Raw genomic sequence first — 13,388 nt, 5'->3', positions numbered from 1 at the left:
ATATAAAATAAGTAGGGCTTCCCAGGTGGCACTAGTCAAAAAGAATCTGCCTGCAATGCAGGAGACCTGGGTTTGATCCCTGGGTCAGGAAGATTCCCTGAAGAAGGAAATGGCAAAAAAAAAAAAAAAAGAAGGAAATGGCAACCCACTCCAGTATTCCTGCCTGGGAAATCCCATGGACAGAAGAGCCTGCTGGGCCCACAAAGAGTTGCATGAAACTGAGCATACATATAAAATAAGTATGCTTAGAGATAAGAGAAGAACTTGGAACACGTGCAAAGAAAAGAGCACCAAGCAAGAGAAGAGGCAGGTTTGGAGAGAACTACCGAGGACATTTAAGAACAAGAAACAGGGACTTCCCTGGTGGTCCAGTGGGTAAGACCAAAAAGACCCTGATGCTGGGAGGGGTTGGGGGCAGGAGGAGGAGGGGACGACAGAGAATGAGATGGCTGGATGGCATCACTGACTCAATGGACGTGAGTCTGAGTGAACTCCGGGAATTGGTGATGGACACGGAGGCCTGGCGTGCTGCGATTCATGGGGTCGCAAAGAGTCAGACACGAGTGAGCTACTGAACTGAACTGAACTGAACTGAACTCCTGAAGCAGGGGGCCTGGATTCGATCCCTGGTTGGGGAACTAGATCCCACTTGCTGCAACTAAAGATCCCACATGCCGCAGCTAAGACCTGGTGCAACCAAATAAATCAATGAATACAGATAAAATTTTTTTTTTAAAGGAATGAAAATTAGGATCACTGAAATGAAGAGTTTAATGTGCAGGTTAAGTAGCAGATAAGACAGAGATGAAGATACAGCTGGAAAACGAGAGGGGAAAGTGGAGGAATTCACCGAGAACATGGTGATTTAAAAAAAAAAAAAAAAGACTAAAAGACAAACATGAGCAAGAGTATGAGACTTGGAAAATGGTGTGACAAAGTCAGGCATAAGGTAAATTGAAGCAAAAGTCAACAGAAGAATGGCTGAAATTTTTCCAGAATTCCCGAGAGACACAAAACTTTATCCTCAGGAAGCACACTGACTCCAAAGCAGGATAAATAAGAAGAAACCCAGTCTAGAGATGCCACCATGAAAACAGAGAACGCTGGATGTAAAAGGGACCACAAACACAGTGGAGAGGGAACATCGCTCACGCAGGAAGGGCAGAGGGACCAGCAGATGGCCCCTGGAGACAGTACGCGGTGACATGACCGTCCACGTCTGTGCCTCTGCCCACAAGCCTTCCGAGCTGAAATCAATAATAAATGTATAAGCTAAAATCCCCATGCACTTAGAAAATAAAAGTACCTTCCATATCATTCATGGGTCACAGAAGAGTAAACAGATATTTAAATGCTCAAAAAAGAAGAGGGTGGCAGAGGATGAGATGGTTGATAGCATTACTGATTCAATGGACATGAACTTGGGCAAACTCCAGGACATAGTGAGGAACAGGGAGGCCTTACATGCTGCAGTCCATGGGGTCACAAAGAGTCAGACATAATTTAGCAACTGGACAACAAAAATGCTCAAAATCTGAACAATAATACTAAAGGGAAGATGCTCAGTCGTGGCTGACTCTTTGCGACCCCATGGACTGTAGCCAACTAGGCTCCTCTGTCCGTGGAATTTTCCAGGCAAGAGTACTGGAGTGGGTTGCCATTTCCTTCCAGGGGATCTTCCAGACCCAGGGATCAAACCCAGGCCTTCTGCATTGCAGGCAGATGCTTTACCATCTGAGCCACCAGGGAAGCCAAAAAATGATACTGCTACACTCCAAAATATACCAGACACAGGACTATAGAACCAGGAAGAAACGTTTAACTTTAAATTCTTACGAAAGAAATAAAGCTTGAAAATTAAGAAACTATGCTTACAAAAATAACAAGGAAGTTAAGCTTTCAACTCAATAACCTGTAAAGAGATCACCAGGAAAAAAACCCAGAAAGAGTAGAAATAAATGATGACAATGGGAGGATAAATTAACGACAGGAGAACCAAAAACGTGATGGACGTGCGAGTTGGCTGAGAGTCGGCTCTTGTGAGCAGCAAGGAAACAGATAAACCTCTGCTGAGATAAATTGAGAAAAAAGAAAAACAAAAACAATTCTAGGAATGAAAGGTGGAGCTTAATGTCAGATACCATGGAGATTAAAAAATTAAGAAAATATTAAGACCTTTTTACCAAGAAATTGACAATGTTATTGATGTGGGCCCTAGGGTAGAGAGGTCTAAGATGGCTCCAAGGTTCACACCTTTGAGTGTGGGCTGGACCTAGTGACTGGCTTTCAAGAAAAGTAGTGGAAGGTGGCCTCCAAGATGGGGTTTACAGCACTGAGTCTTCGACTAGCTGGCTCACACTCTCTCCCCGTCTTGCTCTGATGGACAAACTGCCAGGATGGACAGAACAACTGGCAAAGACCTGAATTCTGTTGACAGCGTGAATGTACCTGAAGAAGGACCCTTGCCCTGTCTCGCCTTTAGATAAGACTGCAGCATCTGTGACACCCGGTCACAGCCCATGAGAGACCTGGGCCTGAGAAGTCAGCTACACTGAGCCTGGATTCCTAGACCACAGAAACGGTGAGATGGAAAGTGTTGTTGAGAGCCAGGAAGTGTTGGGGTCACTTGTTACATAGCAACAATGCAGGTCACTCCTTAGAAAAATAACACCAAATCTTATTTTAAAAAGACTAGAAAAGCTGAACAGATCAGTAGCTAGTAAAAGAATCAATCAAAATGTAAAAATCTGTCCATACAAAAGCCAGGCCCAGGACAAGAAACACATCACCTCAATCTCACATGGGAGGGAATACCACCCACTTGGATGATGAGATGAGTGTAACCTGGCCCCAAACCCATTGGGACAGTGCAAGAGAGGACAGTTACAAGCCATGCACACTTCTAAACAAAGGTGCAACAAATTCTAAACAAAATCTCAACAAACCAAGTACGGTAACGCAGTAAAATACGTCATGGTTGAGATGGGGTATTTCCTGAAAAGCAGGAAAATCTACTCGTGTTCTTTTACCATATTAACTGATAAAAGGAGAAAATTTTATACGATCAGCTCAACACACACGGAAAAAGTCTTTGATAAAGCAACATCTTCAGTCAAATATTCACGACATCTATCTGGAGAAAACCATAATTTAAAAAGATACAAGCCCCTCAGTGTTCACAGCAGCACTGTCCACAATAGCCAGGACATGGAAGCAACCTAAATATTCATCAACAGAGGAACAGATAAAGAAGATGTGGTACATGTACACAGTGGAGCAGTACTCAGCCATAAAAAGAAGGAAATAAGGCCATTTGCAGCCACATGGATGGACCTAGAGACTGTCATACTTAGTGAAGTTAGTCAGAGAGAGACAAACACTATGGGATATCGCCTGCATGTGGAATCTTAAAAAATGGTACAAACGAACTTATTTACAAAACAGAAATAGAGTTACAGATGTAGAAAACATATGGTTACCAGGGGGGAAAGGGATAAATTGGAAGATTAGAATTTACATATATGAACTATTACATATATTAATAAAATAGATAACTAATAATACCTACTATATAGCACAGGGAACTCCACTCAGTGTTCTGTAATGCCCTATTGGGAAAAGACTTTTAAAGTGTGGGACTGTGTGCATGCATAACTGATTCACTCCACACCCGAAACTAACACAGCACTGTGAATTCACTGCGCTCCAAAGGAAATTTTAAGAAGCAAGCAAGGGAAAAAGGTATATATGGTTCCTGTATTTCAGAAAGAAGTCAAATATTTGTATAAACATGACAACTCTTTTAACTGGAAAGGGGGGAGTCTACAGAAAAATAAGCATTCTCACAAAAGCATTTTATTTTTTGTGACTTGTTTTAAATGGGTAAGGTAATCTGAGGAGATACAGTAATACATTGTAACTCCTCCCAGCTACACTATCCCACCCTTGTAAGAAGTAACCACTTACCCCTTGAGTCTCTTCCCAGTATGTCCTCATTCCAACACTAGGAAGGGGTTCTTACCACCCCCCCCATTCCATATGACTTGCCCTAAACCCCGCCCTCTCCCCAGCAGTGCCTCGGGACACAGCACACAAGCTGCTGTGGCCATCCTGCCCATGTGGGACCACACACCAAGTGCGCCTAGATGTGGAAGCCGCTCTGCAGACATGGCCGTGCTTCTGTAACACCCCGCAGCTCACACTCACATTAGCGCACCTTGGCTCACATCTGCGCCCACACGTGGCCCAGGCACTCTCTTTACATTCTGACCACCCCAGTGGAGAAGGCCGTCATCTCACCACGCTGTTATTTTTGCATCTCCCTGATAACCAGTGAAGGTGAGTCTTGAATCTCTTCACCTCTTTATTTCCTTCCATCTGCTAGCTCCTTTGTTCCCAGGAGGAGCAACAGGAAGATTCGGAACTAAGCAGCCTCCATATTTGTACCAACACCAAACGGGAAAACTGAACAGATTCCCTGAAAACCAGGAATAATGACCAAAGCGCCGCATCACATTTGCCTGCAGTACAGTCCTGACGCCCTGGCCCAGGCAGCAAAACAGGACGGGACAATGCTAAAGGTGTAAGGAAGAAACAAGCACTTTCTGTCCATGCAGCAAATCCCCCAACGCTGCAAAGAATTTATAAGAAAAAGAGACTGGCAAGGTGCCCGGATAGCAATCAATATCCAAAATCAACTCCCTTTCTGCTCAACACCAACAAGAGTTAGAATTTTTTTAAGTAAAAAAATAAATAAAATGTGAAAACACCACTTATAAAAGTAACAAAAATAAGGACACTTGGGAATACATTTAACCACAAAGTATAAGATAGTGTGCAGAATAGTATGTAGAGAGCCCTAGTAAAAGCCATGTAAGAAGACTGACAGTAATGGAAACACATCACCTCTACGGCAGGAAGACGTCATACCATAGAGATGAAATCCACCCCCCAGATGATCTACAGAACTGGTGCAGTTTTGATCTAAATCCTTGACAAAGTTTTTCAGGAAACTTGACACACTACTTTTAACACATACACAGGAAAACAAAGAGCAAGATCAGCCAGGTGCTCTAGAGACCCCGGGTGGCAGGGGTAGTGGGGTGCATGCCCAGAGAGCAAGAGGGTCAGGTTGAGGGGCCACCCATGCACACACATCGACCAGAGCGGCAGAGAACCCAGTGGAGGGACCTGGACACGTGACTGCAGTGGCCACACAGGTCAGCAGGGAAAGAGGGCCACCCGGCGGAGGCTGGAATCAGGACAACTGTACTCTGCATGGGGACAGAGCCCCTACCTGTCACCACCCAGAAGCCACTCCCGAGGGATGGAGGGCTTCAGCGTGGAAAGCAAACAGTCCAACTTCTATAAGAAAACACAGGAGAACACACAAGTGACCCCAGGACTTCTCAACTGCATTTGAAAAGCTGAAAAGGTGGATAAACTCTACATTACATCAAGAATTTCTATTCATCAAAAAAAAGTAAAAAGACCAGACCCAGCTAAGCAAGACGCCGGAAGCACACATTAGGACAAGATTATTATCCTCAATGCACAAGGAAATACCTCATACAGAACCGTATGCAAGGAATACATAAGGAAAACCTATCGCCCAACAGGAAAACGGGTGAAGGAATTCACAGAGGAGGAAAGGCATCTAGCAGCAAGTGCAGGGGGAGGCTCAGCTCCATCTGCCAGGAAACAAATCCAGGCCACCACCAGTCACATTCTGAATCCGACCTATTGGCAAAACTTTCAAAAAATATTTATTTGGCACACGGGATCTTTAGTCGGGGCATGCAGGATCTAGTTCCCTGACGAGGGATGGAAACGGGTTCCCTCCATTGCTCGAGCCATCCTAGCCGCTGGACCACCAGGGAAGTCCCTCCACTTGCAAAACTGAATGACTACACTGGGTGCTGAAGAACAGGTGGGTCCACTGAACACCCTGTGGGTGGCTGTGCAATTGGAGTCTCTCCTGCTGCTGCTGCTGCTGCTGCTGCTGCGTCACTTCAGTCGTGTCCGACTCTGTGCGACCTCATGGACGGCAGCCCATGAGGCTCCCCCGTCCCTGGGATTCTCCAGGCAAGAACACTGGAGTGGGTTGCCATTTCCTTCTCCAATGCATGAAAGTGAAAAGTGAAAGGGAAGTCGCTGAGTCTTGTCCGACTCTTAGCGACTCCATGGACTGCGGCCCACCAGGCTCCTCCGTCCATGGGATTTTCCAGGCAAGAGTACTGGAGTGGGGTGCCATTGCCTTCTCCATGGAGTCTCTCCTATCTCTCTGCAAACAGCCCAGTGTAGGCATCACTGCCCGGACTTCCCCACCCAGCAGTACCCTTCAGAGAATGCTAGAGGGCTGCATGGCTCCACATGTGTAACCAAGACGTGTGGACACAGAACATTCTATCAAAGTATAGAGCAAGATTATACTTGGGGGATCATAGCTCAGTCGGTAAAGAATCCGCCTGCAAAGCAGGAGACCTGGGTTGGGAAGATGTGCTGGAGAAGGGATAGGCTACCCACTCCAGTATTCTTGGGTTGGGAAGATGTGCTGGAGAAGGGATAGGCTACCCACTCCAGTATTCTTGGGTTGGGAAGATGTGCTGGAGAAGGGATAGGCTACCCACTCCAGTATTCTTGGGCTGCCCTTGTGGCTCAGCTGGTAAAGAATCCGCCTGCAACGTGGGAGACCTGGGTTCGATTCCTAGCTTGGAAAGATCCCCTGGAGAAGGCAAAGGCTACCCACTCCAGGATTCTGGCCTGGAGAATTCCATGGACTGTATAGTCCATGGGGTTGCAAAGAGTCGGACACAACTGAGCGACTTTCACTTTCAACACTTACATAGAGCAAGATGAGGAGTGCCTTCCACTAAATGCATTTGGTATCAGTAAACATTACGTTTTGCAGACTTCATCTTTACATGGACCTTGGGAGGGCCTCCTACAGGCACCCAGAGACACACAGAGCTCCTTTGTTTCCTGACACCTCTCTGGGTACCAGCTTCTCCTTCCCTCCACCCATTCTCACGGACCCCAACCCTGTTTCCAGCAGCCATGCTTGAGAAGGAAAGACAGTTCATCTGGACATGAGATCCTGGGGTTTTGTTATTCATCTTTTTGTTTGTTTGCTTCTCTTGCATGCATTTTGTCCTCATTTAATTGGCTCACTGACTTTATTTTGAAAATTACACAAATATTTTAGACAAGAGGTTGTAAAAATAGTGGCCCACAGTCTAAATTCATGCAGGAACATTTTCCATTTGCCTGCACAGCTTGTTAAAAATAAATAATTGTATATAAAGATCTAGGTTTCTGGCTGGTTTCAGCAGCCAAAGAGCTAGCGACTTGGGTACCATAGCTGCATGGCATGTCTGCTGGGGGTCCATGGCTGAGGGTCAGAGGCTAGGGGCCACTGGCTGGAGGTCAGTGGGGTCAGTGGCTGGGGGTCAGGCAAGACACATCTGAGAGAAGAAGCGTACAGTCATCATTCATGTTTGCTTGGCCACCCTGGCCTAGCACTTGTCCCATCTGTGTTTAGAATTTTCACATATAGCTTTTTTACCAAAATAGAAACATTTATATCTGATAACAGGCTTCCCTGGTGGCTCAGATGGTGAAGAATCGGCCTGCAATACAGGAGACTTGGGTTCAATCCCTGGGTTGGGAAGATGCCCTGAAGGAGGGCATGGCAACCCACTCCAGTATTCTTACCTGGAGATTCCCCATGGACAGAGGAGCCTGGAGGGCTACAGTCCACAGGGTTGCAAAGAGTCAGACACGACTGAGCAACTAAGCACAGCACATACCCAATAACTCATTAAAATTTAAAGAAGAGAAATGCCAGGTACAGAGCACTTGGGGCTCCAGGAAAACCCCCCGCTGCCTTGGAGCTTGGAACCACAGGCCACAGATGCACCTTCTACCAAATGTTCTAGAACTTGAGTAACAGTAGTAAGTGCCCACTGTAGGAAACTGAACACACTGCCCCGTGCTGACATGTGTGCTCTGGCCTTTGTCATCTATCTGCAAGCGTCTGCTTCCTCTCATCGCTGGACACTCTCGTTTTGTACCAGTTCACCACAGCAGTCATGGATGGATGTGAGAGCTGGACCAGAAAGAAGGCTGAGCACTGAAGAATTGATGCTTTTGAACTGTGGTGCTGGAGAAGACTCTTGAGAGTCCCTTGGACTGCAAGGAGATCAAGCCAGATCAAACTAAAGGAATTCATTCCTGAATATTCATTAGGAGGACTGATGCTGAAGCTGAAGGCTCCAATACTTTGGCCACCTCATTCCAAGAGCCAACTCATTGGAAAAGACCCTGATGCTGGGAAAGATCGAAGGCAGGAGGAGAAAGGGATGACAGAGGGTGAGATGGTTGAATGGCATTACTGACTCAATAGACATAAGTTTGGGCAAACTCCTAGAGACGGTGTAGGATGGGGGGCCTGGTGTGCTGCAGTTCATGGGGTCATAAAGAGTTGGACACAATTTAGCTGCTGAACAACATCAACACTACTTATAGTAAAGGAGCCAAAATAAAAGCTCAAGGGAACCCAACAGACTGCAGGGCTTTTCCTAAAACTAAACCAAAACTTTGCCCAGGCCAAGGGATCATTTTTACTGTCCTTCTACTTCTGTGGAGTCCAAGTCACTAAACTTTGTCTCTGAGGCTGCGACGGCACTTTGACACACAGAAGGCCCTCAAAAGAGAAGCTGCTTCCCGGGGTACAGAGGAGGGGTGCCTGCCACTCCTGGCTGCAAGACGCAGGGTGGAGCTGAGGACCCCAGGCTGACCTTCTCAGAGCTGCGACTGAGGCCCGTCCTCCCAGTCCTCTGCCCCGTCTCCCACCCCACCCCACACAGGCCAGGCGCAGGATCACCCCTCCTCCCCTCCCTACAGCTTCCACAGCAGCCCCCCACAAACCTCCTGCACTTCCCATCTTGGCATCCTCCTCTCACGGAGCCTGGACAGGTGAAGTCTTCATCCAACAATCTGATTTGTGTTAGTTTGACGAAAATCGCTGCTAGAGAATCATATTTTGCAAGGTATACCATCAATTACTTTCTCTCTGAACCTAAGGATTAGATTACGTGTATCTTCCTAAGAAAAGGTGCATTCATTTTTTTCATTCACTCAACCAATCATTCCAGTTAGTCTGGAATAACAGTCTAATTAGAAACCAAAGTATGAAAAGCATTAACACAATCATTGACACATTCTCCACATTGAGAGTCGATACCCATGGGCTCACAGGCCACTCCCCTACCCCGGGGGTGCACCCATGGGGCTCACAGGCCTCAGGAGAGCAGAACCGGTAAAGGTGTTTCTGCTGCAGCTTTTACTGCTGCTCCCAGTAGAACTCACTACTAACCTTCTGCTGCTGATTTCATTCCCCGCCCACTTTCAGAAAGAAACCGAGGAGCCACATCAATGATGCATGGCCTCCCTGGGCCACCTGGGGACAGGCCTCTCGGCTGCTGGTGGGTGGCTCCCACCATGAGCACCCAGCTTCAGTTTTTAGTCCTGTGTGATGCCAAGTTCTCCTGCCTGGGAGAAGACTTCTGCCTGTCACAGTATCAAAGGACACATTTCTTTCAATTTGCTAACACCAGCATCTACAATGTATCCTATCCATGACCTTCTGGCTGCGCTTGGGAAAAGATGTGGCCAATTAAAGCACAGCCTCCAAGGCCACAGGCCCCAGCCCTGCAGCGAGAACTTGGGCCAACTTTCCCCGTGGATCTGCTCCTCCACCTCCAAAAAGACACATAGGCACTGCCGCCAGATTATCTGTGTTTCAGTTTCTGGCACTTTGGTCGAGACAGATAATCAGGGCATGGTGAATTCTTCTAAATAACTAAATAAGAGTCTGTACGAGGTTGAACCAGTACTGTGTTTGCCTAAAATCCAGCATTTTGAAATGAGCAATTTAGGGCTTCTTAGGTGGCTCAGAGGTGAAGAATCCACCGGCAATGCAAGAGACATGGGTTCAGTCACTGGGTCAGAAAGATCCCCTGGAGAAGGAACTGTCACCCCACTCCAGTATTCCTGCCTGGAAAATCCTATAGACAGAGGAGCCTGGCGGGCTACATACAGTCCATGGGGTCACAAAGAGTCAGCATGACTGAGCAACTAGACAACAACGGCAACAATTTAGGATTACTCTTAATTATTAGGAAGTGGTTTCAGAAACAACAGACCAAGTCCAAGTCATTTCAACTTTACAACATGAAGCAACTTATTTAAAACCTCAAGCATTCCTTGGTTAACCAAAAGTAAAATCTATGAACCTTCCAAGCAATCGTTTTAAGAAATTCAGTCCAACCTTCCTGTAACTGTACATTTATCGATGAGAAGATCGAGTAAATATTCCATGTCACACAGTACAAATCATTAAGAAAGGAATAGATACATGCAGCCAACTGCATCCAGTGCTCTGCTCTATAAATATTAATCAGCCACAACTTGTAACAGTGAGATATTAGAGTTTTTGATGAGGCCCAAGAGAGGAGAGAAAAAGACAGAAGCAGAAGCCACTACTTTTGCCCCAGGTGGACTCTGACGGAGTCAGGGCCTCACTGCTGAGAGCAGGGGTTGGGGTACTAACCTCTGCTGAAGCTGATCTCTGAGTCTGCTCCACTGGTCAGGCCGAAGGCCGGTGGAAGGTGTGTGGTTTGGAGTCAAATGTGATTGGACACGTCAGCAACACCCTCCCCACTCCAGAAAACCCCGTAAATTCAACTCTTCTCAAACACAGTTTCTGGTTTTCATTTTCCTTGTTTATAGGGATTTCAACATTTCCCTCCCATCTCTGATTTGACTAGAGATAAAAGTGTTCACAGATGTTTAGCAGACTGATAGGGCTGACAAGACGGGCGTCCAAGGATCTCAGTTCAGATTCTGGTCATGCTGATCTGTGACCCACCCTTCAGGAGGTAACGGAACCTCTGGCTTTTCCCAGACCACTCTTCTCCAAGGCTGAAGTGCCATTCAGGGGTGTCACGTGTAAAAGCCTGATCCTGCATATCAGGAGCCATGCTAGCAAACAAGGGAAGCAGAAGTAAAAACGGACAGACCAGGGCCTTCCCTGCTGGTCTGGTGGTTAAAATCTGCCTTGCAACACAGGGGACTCTGCTTCGATGGCTGGTCGGGGTGCTAAGATCCCACATGCCATGGAGCAATGTAGTCCATGTGTCACAACTAAGATCCGATGCAGTCGGATCTTATATAAATGAATAAATAGTTTTTAAAAATCACTTTGGTGGATACACTTCTTCTAACTTCCAAAATAAACTTTGTTCAGTTTGCTTCCCTGGCCCTGGCACCCCGACTTATGACAGACACACAGAAAGTCAGCTGGCCCTCCCAGGCAGCACAGAGTCCTTGCCGGAGGTGGCTCCTAGAGCCCACACCCTGGCAACTCAAGTGTCCCCTGGGCTCTTCCTTCACCTCCTGCCACTTTCCCTGCTCCCGCACTTTCTCTGGGCCACACTGCTCAGCCTCAAACCTCTGGACAGAGGTGCCTGGGCAGGGCCCAGCACAGCCAGTCTGCATGTGCATGGAACATGGAGCCACCTGTCCCCCCCAAGGCCGCGAGGGCCAAGGGGCCCTGAGCGCGCTGAATCTCAGTCACACTTGTGTGCATTGTGGATGTCAGCCACATGGTGCGTATGAACCGCAATCACAGGTCCTCTTTTTTTATACAATGTAATCAAGAAGGTCCCCTCAGGGCTGAGAAAAGGATACAGAAGTGAGTTGTAACAGGACAACTCTGAAACTTTGAGGGAGAGGAGAAGTGGAGTCAGGATGGCCTCAAAGGGGAAATAACCCAATTAGAAAAAGTTCAGATTCTCCCTGAGACCCCCAGGAAGCTTTTCAACAGTAGAGGAAGTTGATTACCAGCCTGGGGATGACCACAACCAGCCTGCAGAGCTGTCATTTAGACCCCCCGGGGTCCCCTGGCCTCTCCCACAGCACACAGCCGCCACACACCACCCGGGATCTGGGGTCTCCGTGATTCCACCCTTAATATGGGTGTCAGTTCTCATTCTAGTCAGTCACAAGGCCAACAGCCCACCGTCATTTTTCCTTCTCATAAGATCGAATTTCCTATAGAAAGGAACCTAACTGCTCCAGTATTCTCTAAGAGGAGGTTTTATATTGTGCCTAAAAAAAAGTCTGGGGAGCCATTTATAAAATCATTTTCCCTATTTCACCCAACTTCTTTCAAAAGTTGAAAGAAAGGAAGAAAGAAGAGAGAAGAAGGAGAGACAGAGAGGACCTGCCCATTATTTGCAGGCAGCTTCATCTGCTAGTCATCCTCCCTTCCTGAGACCCTGGCAGGGCAGCATCAGGCGTCCCTGGGCCCTCTGGCCGGCCCTGGGGGTGAAGGTGGTTTTCCTCCCAAACGGCTCTTGGATCATTGACCGGCCCCATCACCTGACTGGAACCGTGGAAAAGCACAGTCGGCCTTTGGTCCAAACGCCAAAGTCAAATCGGAACGCTCAGCCCCACCACAGCCTGCGGTCCCACCTGCAGCCCTCCCCTCCCGGCAGAGCAAAAAGTGAAACTAACCCGTGGCCGCAGCGCGCAGGGTCGGGGGCGCGCGCGGGGTCCCCGCTGCCAGCTCCCCGAAACCCGGCGGGGGCGCGTGGCGTCCACCCGGAGCAGAGGGGCCCAAGGAAGTCCGCGGGGCGAGGGGCAGGGGTGTCGTTCCCTAGCCCAGCCCGGCAGCCCGCCCCTCCTAGGGCGCCCCGGCCCCAGCCGCGCGCCCGGCTGCAGCGCCCCAGGCCGGCCGGCGAGGACGGGGCCAGGCTTGGGCCTGGCCGGCCGAGGCCCCGGAGGCTGGGAGGGAACCCACGGCCCGCCGTCCCCAGTCCCGGTCCTCCAGTCCTCCCGCAGGCCCCGCGCCCGGCGGAGCGCAGCCGGCCTGCTGCGCCGCGGGGCCCGGGTGGGGGCGATCTGGGGAGGCAAGGGGGGCCGATCTCGGGCGGCGGGGAGGGGGCCGACCTCGGGGACGCGCCGCTCACCTGCAGCCGCCGCCACCTGCTCCTCGCGCGCGTGGCCCCGGCGTCGCCTCCGCTCCGGGCCGCTCGGTCGCTGCGCTCCGGCCCTGGGCGCGCCCGGCCCTGCGTCGGGCCTCAGCGAGTGCGGCGCCCGCCGCCCCCGGCCCCCATCCCGCCCCGCCCGGCCCGCCGCCCTCCGCCCTCGGCCGCGCCGCCCCGCCACTTCCTGTGCGCGGCGATCCCACAGTTCCGCCGGCGCGCGGGGCGGCGGGGACACGCGGGGAGGGGACATGGGACCTGCGGAGGGGACACAGGGCGGAGACCGGCCAGGGGGCCGCGGGAGTACTCGGGAGAGCGGGGAGGGAATACGAGGGGGGA

At 49.4% G+C, this 13,388-nt stretch overlaps 1 protein-coding gene across 2 annotated transcripts in view; it reads right to left on the bottom strand.

Annotated features, from left to right (window-relative positions):
- The window catches only part of AGPAT3 (1-acylglycerol-3-phosphate O-acyltransferase 3), an 89,218-nt gene extending 76,033 nt beyond the window's left edge, over window positions 1–13,185 (bottom strand). The window contains exon 1 of one of the 2 annotated variants that reach the window (XM_070795628.1): window positions 13,035–13,185. The gene's annotated coding sequence lies outside the window, so the exon portion shown is untranslated. Of the gene's footprint in view, window positions 1–12,579; window positions 12,660–13,034 lie in introns of those variants that run through there. The other variant, XM_070795632.1, reaches the window with a different exon arrangement.
- Window positions 13,186–13,388: the final 203 nt, after the last annotated feature.

Source organism: Bos indicus, chromosome 1 (genome assembly GCF_029378745.1).
Source record: "Bos indicus isolate NIAB-ARS_2022 breed Sahiwal x Tharparkar chromosome 1, NIAB-ARS_B.indTharparkar_mat_pri_1.0, whole genome shotgun sequence".
Taxonomy (NCBI): domain Eukaryota; kingdom Metazoa; phylum Chordata; class Mammalia; order Artiodactyla; family Bovidae; genus Bos; species Bos indicus.
This window is presented reverse-complemented; position numbering and strand designations above follow the sequence as displayed.